General features: G+C 31.3%; 1 long non-coding RNA gene across 1 annotated transcript; it reads right to left on the bottom strand.

Moving 5' to 3' along the window:
* Nucleotides 1–1,438: 1,438 nt before the first annotated feature.
* Nucleotides 1,439–4,146, bottom strand: LOC147404277 (uncharacterized). Its single transcript, XR_015177723.1, has 2 exons — nucleotides 3,862–4,146; nucleotides 1,439–3,692 (listed from the first exon to the last, which is right to left on the bottom strand). It is a non-coding gene; the product is annotated as an uncharacterized LOC147404277 (long non-coding RNA).
* Between the last annotated feature and the right edge of the window lie 5,072 nt (nucleotides 4,147–9,218).

The following is a 9,218-nucleotide window of genomic DNA, read 5'->3' as shown; positions in this document are numbered from 1 at the left end:
TGGGGGGACATCAAAAAGTCCACAGAAAGAGCAAGCGGGATAAAATCAATCGCCAAACCATATGTAACCATTTGCAACTTGCATTAGAAAGCAATAATAACAATATTGGTCTAGCGTTAAATAAATCGCCTTCCTTCAAGGTCTTGGATCCATCCCAACCTCCACCATTAATTTCTTCATTCTCGACAGACTTGAATGAAGGGGACTGACGGGCTAGGCATGTTTAGAGCACCTCGGATATATCATAATCTATTTTTAGGGTTCATAATTTGTATTTTACCCAACTTTCACTATGCCATTGGCAATGTAGAAGCTATAGAATAACAATTAATTGCAAATTCAAAACTTCTGTAATTCAAACTTGCAACATTAGTCATCAGGGATGATGAGAAGCACATTGATCTTTTTCTTTATCTCTAGATCGAATTTCATATCTTTGAATAAAAGCATGACATATGTTTGTTTATGCGTTGAACTTTGAAGTATCTAATTTTGAAAATTGATAATCATGATTTTGTTCTTATTTTTGTCTGTTTTGATTCGTAGAGAATCCTTTCATTTTTTTTTATGTCATGAATCTCAATTAAGTTTTACGTGCCCGAATGTAAAAGAGATGGTTCATTAAGGTTGATCGAGAATTTGACATTCATATATAATTATTTGTGTTTATTTTGTAAAGAATGATTGGCCATTTATTTTCCAAAAATATTCATTCTATGCTTGTCCTAAAGAAGCAAAATCTTTCAAATTTAGCTATATATACTTTAGTAATAGGGTTGAGTTTGGTCGAAAGGTTATTAGGATGGAGTTGAAGTAGATGCCTAAAATATCTTTTCTTTAAACCTTTCTGTCTATCATTTCCTCGTGTATGGCAAACAAAAATAGATCTTCTCTTTCTTAATAAGATTCTAATATCCTTGTTGCCAAACATGATCAAATAATTGGCTATAGTAACTCTTACGTAATCTTTTCTAATTTTTCTGATATTTCCTCATTTGGCCAAGATAGGGTGTTCCCCCTTTCCAGTTCCTTATTAATAGAATCATACTCAGCACACACACAAAAAAAGTTTCCTCGCTATGTGAAAACTGGAAAATTTGACGGGCCAAGGCCCATGAATTTTACAAACTAAATTTCGACGTCCCAAGGCCGTTGAAAATACTATGTTTCCCGATTGATAGCTTAGAGCTATCAAATTTTCCCATCCTCCATTAATTTGATGGTTTCGATCCATTGAAAGAAAAAATTCTACAATGAAAAATTCGATATCTTGGACTATCAAATATGGGCTTTTTTCACGTTGTGCCTAAAGCAATTTTTTACTAATGCAATTTTACTATATATTCTTCATTTAATTTGATTAAAAGAAATAGGATTATTCTTTTGTCTCAATAGTGTCCAATATCCCTCCAACCAAACACCCTATGATTATGAGGTGTAATGGAAGTCTAAAAAGACACGAATAAGTCTTTTCCATCAACCAAAGTATCCTTCATGATTAAAGGAAACATAATTGTCTCTCTTCCGAACAAGAATCTTATATTCCTACCACCAAACACTAAATAATTATGGTTGTAAAGCTTGATTGTATACTTACATTGAGTAGCACTGTTGTTGTATCCAAACATACATTACTCGAGTCTCTTTGGTTCAATATGGACCCACCATCTGAGACTCCAAGAAAACGGAGCCTAAGACACATCTATTGATCCCTAGAAAATAATAAATTCTTAGAAAAGTCCATATTCAAGCGGGCAATTTTGGGAAGAACTTTTCTAACCTCAAACCAAGATGGTGGCTTTCTATTCGATTTACAGCTGCGATGTGAGGAAAATAATAAATTTCTAGACATTAATACTATTTTCCTTGGAATCAGAATAATTTTTCTTAAATACTATTTATTTATTTTCTTGAGAATCCCTTGGGGCATACTTCCATAAGAAATTCCTAAAGATTAATTCTATTTTCCTAGATTTGTTTGTCATTTAAAAATAAGTAATTGTGTCAAATGTTGGACAATATTGTTATCCATTTATAATTTATGATTAATCATTGCAAATAAGGAGTAATCTTGTCATTTAAATTTAAAAATAAATAACTTTGTGAAAGGATGAGTTTCTAAAAATTGAAAAAACAAGGTGGGAGGAAATTGTTTTGATTTTAGGGAGGTATTTAAAAATAGTATAAGGTTTGAGATCTAGCCAGTAAAAGACTATTTATCGTTAAGTACAATTAGCTTTCATTGTTACTACCCATAACTTTTACTAATATTCCTAGAATTTTATGGACATAATGTAGGAAACCAATGCGAATGAATCTAAGCATGCATGATGCGAATCAACTTTGAGGTTTGGATTCGGAATCACCATCTAATTCTAGGTCTAGGAATCAAAAGATGACACCGAGTAAGAATTCGGGTCAAGTCTATGACAGAGATCGTGAGTAAGGGATCTAGTTACGGAATATTCAGAAAGTGTTAGACACTCATCCCTCCTAAGTTGAAAATCTCTATCTACTATCATCCATTTTTCTATGGCTAACTTGGATGGTTCAATAAAATAAACACTATATCTAAGGGTCAAGTGATCTTTTCAATTTCTCTCCAATGTTTTAAAAACCAGACTGATCATAGAACTGAAAGTTTGCTCAACTGGTCAGACCAAGTCTGATCGAGGTTCAATTTGGTAAGACTGATTTCTATTAATTTAACTAATATATATTAATTTAACTAATTATATATAGAGTGTTAAGATTTAAAAAGGTTTATGTATTTATTTAAGGATCTCTAAAAAATAAAAATAAATAGTAAATTTTTAGATTTTATTTATTAATATAGTATTTGGAGTTGGGACCGTATGTTTTTTACATGAGTCAAGTGATCTTGACCCTTTAGAGTTTTAGTTTTGGTAGGTTTTTATATTTATGTGATAATAAATTTTAATACAAATCTAGAATAATTGATGTTAAGGTTTTCTAGGATTTCCTTGATTTTTTTTTTTAGAGAATCGAAGAATGAGAATGAAAGAATCTTCAATCTCATTGAAATCTTGAAATATTTCTAAAGAATTGTGCTGGAGTGACCTCAAGCTTGGACCTCACATCGCACACCCTGACGTGAAAGTGGATAGGAAAGGTAGATGCTTTTTCACTTGAATTTCGAGTAAAAGCCTCTATAGTTCCCATACACTTACGTGTGTGCGACGTGAAGTCCAATGTTGAGGTCATTTCAGCATTAATCATTTCTAAAATCACTCCTTAGTTGCAAACAGTTGTTGCGGTTCAACCATCGGTTTTGAAAAATCGAAGGTTCCTTATTAAATAAGGATTCAATCAAACCCCACACTGTTTCTCATAATATGATAACAATTCAAATTGATCAATCCAACATAAACAAGTGATGTCTAATCAACTCATCAATCATCTACCACCAAAGATTTAAAAGTCAATGCAATTGAAATTCCACAAATTTTGCAAAGAATTGATTAGCAAGTAAACTCAATCAACTATTCAACTGAAAAACATGTCAAATATTAAATGAATAATGCTGAAGTGGACCTTAAAGATTGACTTCATTTCGCATTTTGCTGATGTGGAGGTGTGTACGAACCATAGATGCTTTTCATCGAGATACAAGTGATTAAACTTGTCAATCAGAATATTAGCGAAAACAAATTTAGATCGGTAGAGTCCACCTGGAAAATTCAGATCGAAAATCAACCAAACCCATATTTAAAATCTTAAGCTAGCAAATCAAGGAGTCAAATCAGACGTCAAGTCCCATCAGACTTAGTGACAGAGAAAGTTTCATGCAATCAGCTTAATGATCCAACTCAGTATAATTATTTTTTTCAAAGGACATACCTTGCTTATGCAAAATCGAAACTTTTGGATAAAAGCTTCCTCTCTTGTATCGAGTTGAAAGGTAGAGTTATAAGTTAGATCTCTCTCCTTCTTTATGTGAGAGATTGAACTCTCAAGGAACACTCACTCACTCTCTCTTTTGGTTGTTTTATTTTTGTTTTGGAGAGATGAAGACAGAAAATCGATGGATTAAGAACAAGAACCCTAGGAGGGTTTATATAGGAAATCATGACTGAATAGATAATCACAAATTAAATATAATCCTAAAGGATCATGTCAAATCTATCCTAATCTTATAAAACTTAATAGATAATCACAAATTAAATATAATCTTAATAGATCATGTCAAATCTATCTTAATCTTTAAAAATGTGATTTGATGTATCTCATTACACTTTATTATAATGCTTCACATCTAATACTTTAACACCTTTCTTGAACGTTTGGTAATTAACGATTAACCTGAGTTTGATAGAATCAATAACTTTCGAGAATCGATGAAGTCGTCGTTTGCCAATTGCTACACTTGTGTTACTAAATCTTTGACATTACTGGTCAGCTTCAATCTTGTAGGTAAACTGAAACGTGTTGGATTTTAATTTGAAACATGTGGTTAGTAAAAACTTGTGGACAATTAGTTAATATTAATGTAAAACTTCAGTTTATTATGATTGTCTAAATATTCTCTCAATGGTAGATTTGAAGGTTGTATGTGATTTATATTTGTTAGTAATTTTGTTTTAATGTTGTAATTTTTTTTTTTTTATATGTAGAATTTATTTCCTAATAAAAATGAAATAGGGTTATTCAACTAGTCCAACCCAACTAAACGGCCCAAAATTATCAAACTTGGGCTAATCCAATTGAACTCATCTTGATTTTAGAAGATCGAGTTTGTATTGAGCTTGGGTTAGTGAGTTTAGGCCCGATGGTCGGGTTGAGGATTTTGCTACTTGGGTTGAGCCTGTGTTTACCGTCCAACCCGCCCAAGTTGAAGCCCTACAAAAGATCATAGGTAAAGACAAAGTGGGCTGAACATAAGTGATTTGGGCCAGAACAAGGCTTTTTTTCCCCATTGAGAATGAAATGTAGGATTGTAGCAATCATTGGGATATGGGAATTATAACTAAAGCTAATCCAAGCACAATCCAAGGTTATAAGCTCAAGCTCGGGTTGAACTTGAGTTAAGTGCTCAGCTTGAACTTGAGTTAAGGAGCTCAGATTCAATGCTTGGCTTGAGTTGAGCTCGGGTCAAGGGCTTTACCACTTGATTGGAGCCTAGGTCTTCCCTCCAACCTATCCAGGTAGCAGTCATAATTTAAACAACCTTGTAATGAATTCTTTATACTTTTATTCATTTTTCTAGCCAAATCAAAACCATGTTAGATTGAATCAAAAAGTTCAACAAAATACAACAAATATGAATTGTCATAGCTTCTTAAGAACAATTAGGGGCGGAGCCAGGATTTTCTTCCAATGGGGGCAAACTATAATTAGTTGGCCCATAAGGTTGAAGAGATTAATCATGATTGGTTTAGGGAGAAAATTGAATGAATTTTTGTTAGAAGTTGAAGAAAATAATATTTAGGTCTTTTATTTTTAGTCTATTAGAAATGACCCAAGTCAAGGGAGCAATGTCATCAGTTTAAAAACAGCAGGTACCTCAAATGTTCATGAAAACAACCACTTGCCCCCCATAACCTTGCTTTTGTCTAATACGATAATGCAAAATGACTCTAATACCCTTATCTTCAATCTGAATCAAAACTCCTTTGATTTCTCTTTCCAAAACCAGTCATCTTCAACCTCTTGGGTAAGAATTTTTATCCTACTCTTCAACCTTTTAAGATAATTCTATTTTAACCTTTAAACCTAAAGAAAATAGAAGATGATAGAATTTTTAATAAAAAATCATAGGAATTTTTTTACTAGGGATTAAGGCAAGGTTCAAAAACATGGATTGAAGATGAGGTTAAAATTAGTTTATAGTGGACGATGAATAACCCCAAAAATGACTTGCTCTAGGAAGATTTTTTTTAAAAGAATTTTGCTCATTTATAAGTTGACAATGAGTGTATTTATGTTATTTTTTGTTAGTCTAAAAAAGAAGACTAAGGTTAAATGGGTCATGTTATCAATTTGAAAGTACAAGGGCATCTCGAAATATTCACAAAATGTAAAGGGTTGCCTAAATCATCCAAAAAAAAGGTTTTATATGTGGGTGGAGGGGGGACTAGGTCAAAGCATAGTCACAAAATTCTAAAAAAAAAATTAGAAAACAAAGCTCTTTGAATGATGGACCCATAATTACATTGACAAATCAATGAATTAACTAATGATTCATCAATTAATCGTGAAATATGATAACATTTTTACCCTTCAACCTAATTTTTTTTTACTTTTATGAACATTCAAATCTCAAAAGGAAGATAGGACTTTTGAGAAGGTTGAAGATGGTGGTTTTTGTTAAGAAACCCAAAACATTATTTGTATATTCCCCAAAATTTTCTCCATTTTTAATGAATTTATTTGAATTAACTGAATGTAACTTTGGTACAGGGGGGGCAATGTTAACAGTTAAAAATCTTTAGGGGTTGTCTCAAATATTACTAAAATGTAGAGGGGCGTCCAAATTGGGGGAGAAGGGGCAAGAAAGTCAAAGAAGGGCATGTCTTCATTTGGAAATCACAAGGGACATCTCAAGTATTCTCCCACGTCTAAAAATAAGGGGACTAATGATCCAAGACACGTGGCATCAATTTTGAAAAAAGAGAATATCTTAAATATTCACATAAATTAAGGGTATGTATCTAATGCTAATTTTTTTTTTTTTTTTTAAATAATTAGTATCCTTTCAAATTTTAAAATTTTGGGTCGGGTTCTCTAATGCTGATTCTTTTTAAATAATTATTAAAAAAATCATTTAAAAATAAAAAATAAAAATTGTGGGGGCATTCTTTAATCCGAACTTTTTTTTAAAATAATTCCTATTACATCTTTTTAAAATTAAAAAAATTTCTAAGACGGCAAACACTATAAAATGTCTTTAAAAAATATATATTGTGAGTACCTCCTTATAGAACTTTAAAATTCTTGTAGGGCCAATTGCCCCCACTGTAAATTCGCCCACGAGAACAATGGATTATCCATCCTTCGATAATCCCCTTCTAATTCAAAAGATTTGTGCAACCAAGGCAAATAGAATATAGCTCAATCGACCTAAATATTGATATCTCTGCACAATATTGTCGACTAATCAAATCCAATTGACATGTGAACCACCCTACAAAAGCATAGTTGGTGTAATACATAAATGTAAAAATACAAAATAAAGTTGTGCACACTTCAGTACCAATTGCATTTTACAGTGCGTCTATCTGGCCCTTTGGTTTTTTTTTTTTTTTTCGTCTTAGTTGGCTGCAATTGATTTAGACAACATCTCGTGAAGGGGTTAATGGGTTATTTAAATAGTCAAATAAAATTTTTGGTCAAATTATGTAGCTAGATATGATTTTGGAATATTTATGTTCAAAACTAAATTTTACTTTTAGTGTAAAAAACTTTTGTAGTGATTTACTATTATATGTGTTTGATTTTTTAAAAAATTACGTTAACTGATATTTTTTTATTTTAAAAGAAGGTATAAAGAAAAATTCACTACAATTTTTTTTTTTTTGAGAGAGGATAAAATTTATCTAGGTACATAAATATTTAAAAATCATACCAAGTTACGTAATTTGACAAAAAAAATTATCCGTTTCAATAGTTTCACCCTAGTTTTAGTCCCTTTGGTGCTAACCATCGTCCAACTATACTATCTGAAAGTAAATCTAAGCTTAATATCTAAGTGCAGTAATTTATTGGAAAATTAATCAATTTTTTCATTAAAGCATGAAAGAAGAATAAAAAGAAAAAAAAACTTGAGAAACCTATACCCACACTTTTACCATCAAGGACTCTCATAAAAAGTAAAAACATAAAAAAATGGACTTTAAAAATCCTCTTGAATCTCAAACCAAAGAAATGAGATTTGCTTTGACATCCAAACTTACAACATCCACCTATTTTTCTTTTTCTTTTTCTCTAAATGATATTGCAATAGCTTTTTGTCCTAATTCAAATTTCAAAAAAATTTGAATTTTTTATTTTTTTGGTGGTGGGGGATTATACAAATGATCTTGTTTCAATTTTTTTTTCTTTCAACCCATCATATTTAACCTCTCCAAAATTCCCCTCTTTTGTTTCTGAGATTTGAATTTTGACAAAAAAAAAATTAAACTTAAAATAAAGTAAAAATAAATAAATAATCCACTAGTTCCTTATTAGGAAAATTATACCAATTTTAAAAAAATTTAGAAAATTTTGTCGCTTTGCATAATCTGATGTTAGCAGTTACGCCAAACCTGGTTTGAGAGTTGAGACTAGTATTTCCCTTTAAGGGAAAAAAAGGCTTTAACCGTACATGTCACTGTAAAATAAATGCTGAAAACAATCGGTTATAGAGTACCAATCATGATGATCATTATTGTGTGAGTCCATCAAAATGAGGATTGAATATACATAAATTGAAACATTTTCCTTACTAACTAAATAAGATTTTAAGTCTTGGTAAGGGATGTTTCGCTCAACTGGATTACCAAATCAGCAAACAAACACTACAGCCCTCTCAGTTTCTTCAAAAATATCATATGCGCACAAAAAAAAAAAAATTCTTTCTTTTGAACTTGATCCAATGTTTTGAAAGTGGACGGCTACCGAACTTCCACATAATCCCCAAACTTGAAATTGAAATTCAAAAGTGAAAAATAAATTTTCTTTTTTCAAAATTTATAGATTTTATTCCTTATGAGGAAACCCATCACATCAAAATAATTAAACGGCACGGCTTAACAGGCTACTCCAAAACCGTGGATTTTAACATAAAAAAGCATATGTAACTTTCACCACGTAAACAAAATAAAAAATAAAAAGAAATGTAGAAGAATATATAACCGACTTGAGATAATCAGAAATCCTAAATCAATATGAGATGGTTTAATTATTAAATCCCAAATCAAATTAACTTTTCCAATGCCGATTTATGGCAAAAATCATAAACTAACATAAGACTAACCCAACATAGCTTGATAACTGAATTGACGTAAATATTTTTCCCAAGCCCAATTAAACATTAGGATAGTACCAATTACCACTTACTATTTAGTCAATCTCAAATAGTTGCTATTGTGCTAACTAAAAGTGCTTAATAGTAAGTAGTACACAAAACAAAGCTTTCCCTTTATTAACCCCACTAACATGATGCATGGAAGAAACAAAACAAATTCAGCTAAGTAAACGCCCGCCCCCACTTCTTTCCT

The sequence above is a fragment of the Akebia trifoliata genome, chromosome 4, assembly GCF_017979445.1.
Source record: "Akebia trifoliata isolate Shusen 1 chromosome 4, ASM1797944v1, whole genome shotgun sequence".
NCBI classification, from domain to species: domain Eukaryota; kingdom Viridiplantae; phylum Streptophyta; class Magnoliopsida; order Ranunculales; family Lardizabalaceae; genus Akebia; species Akebia trifoliata.
This window is presented reverse-complemented; position numbering and strand designations above follow the sequence as displayed.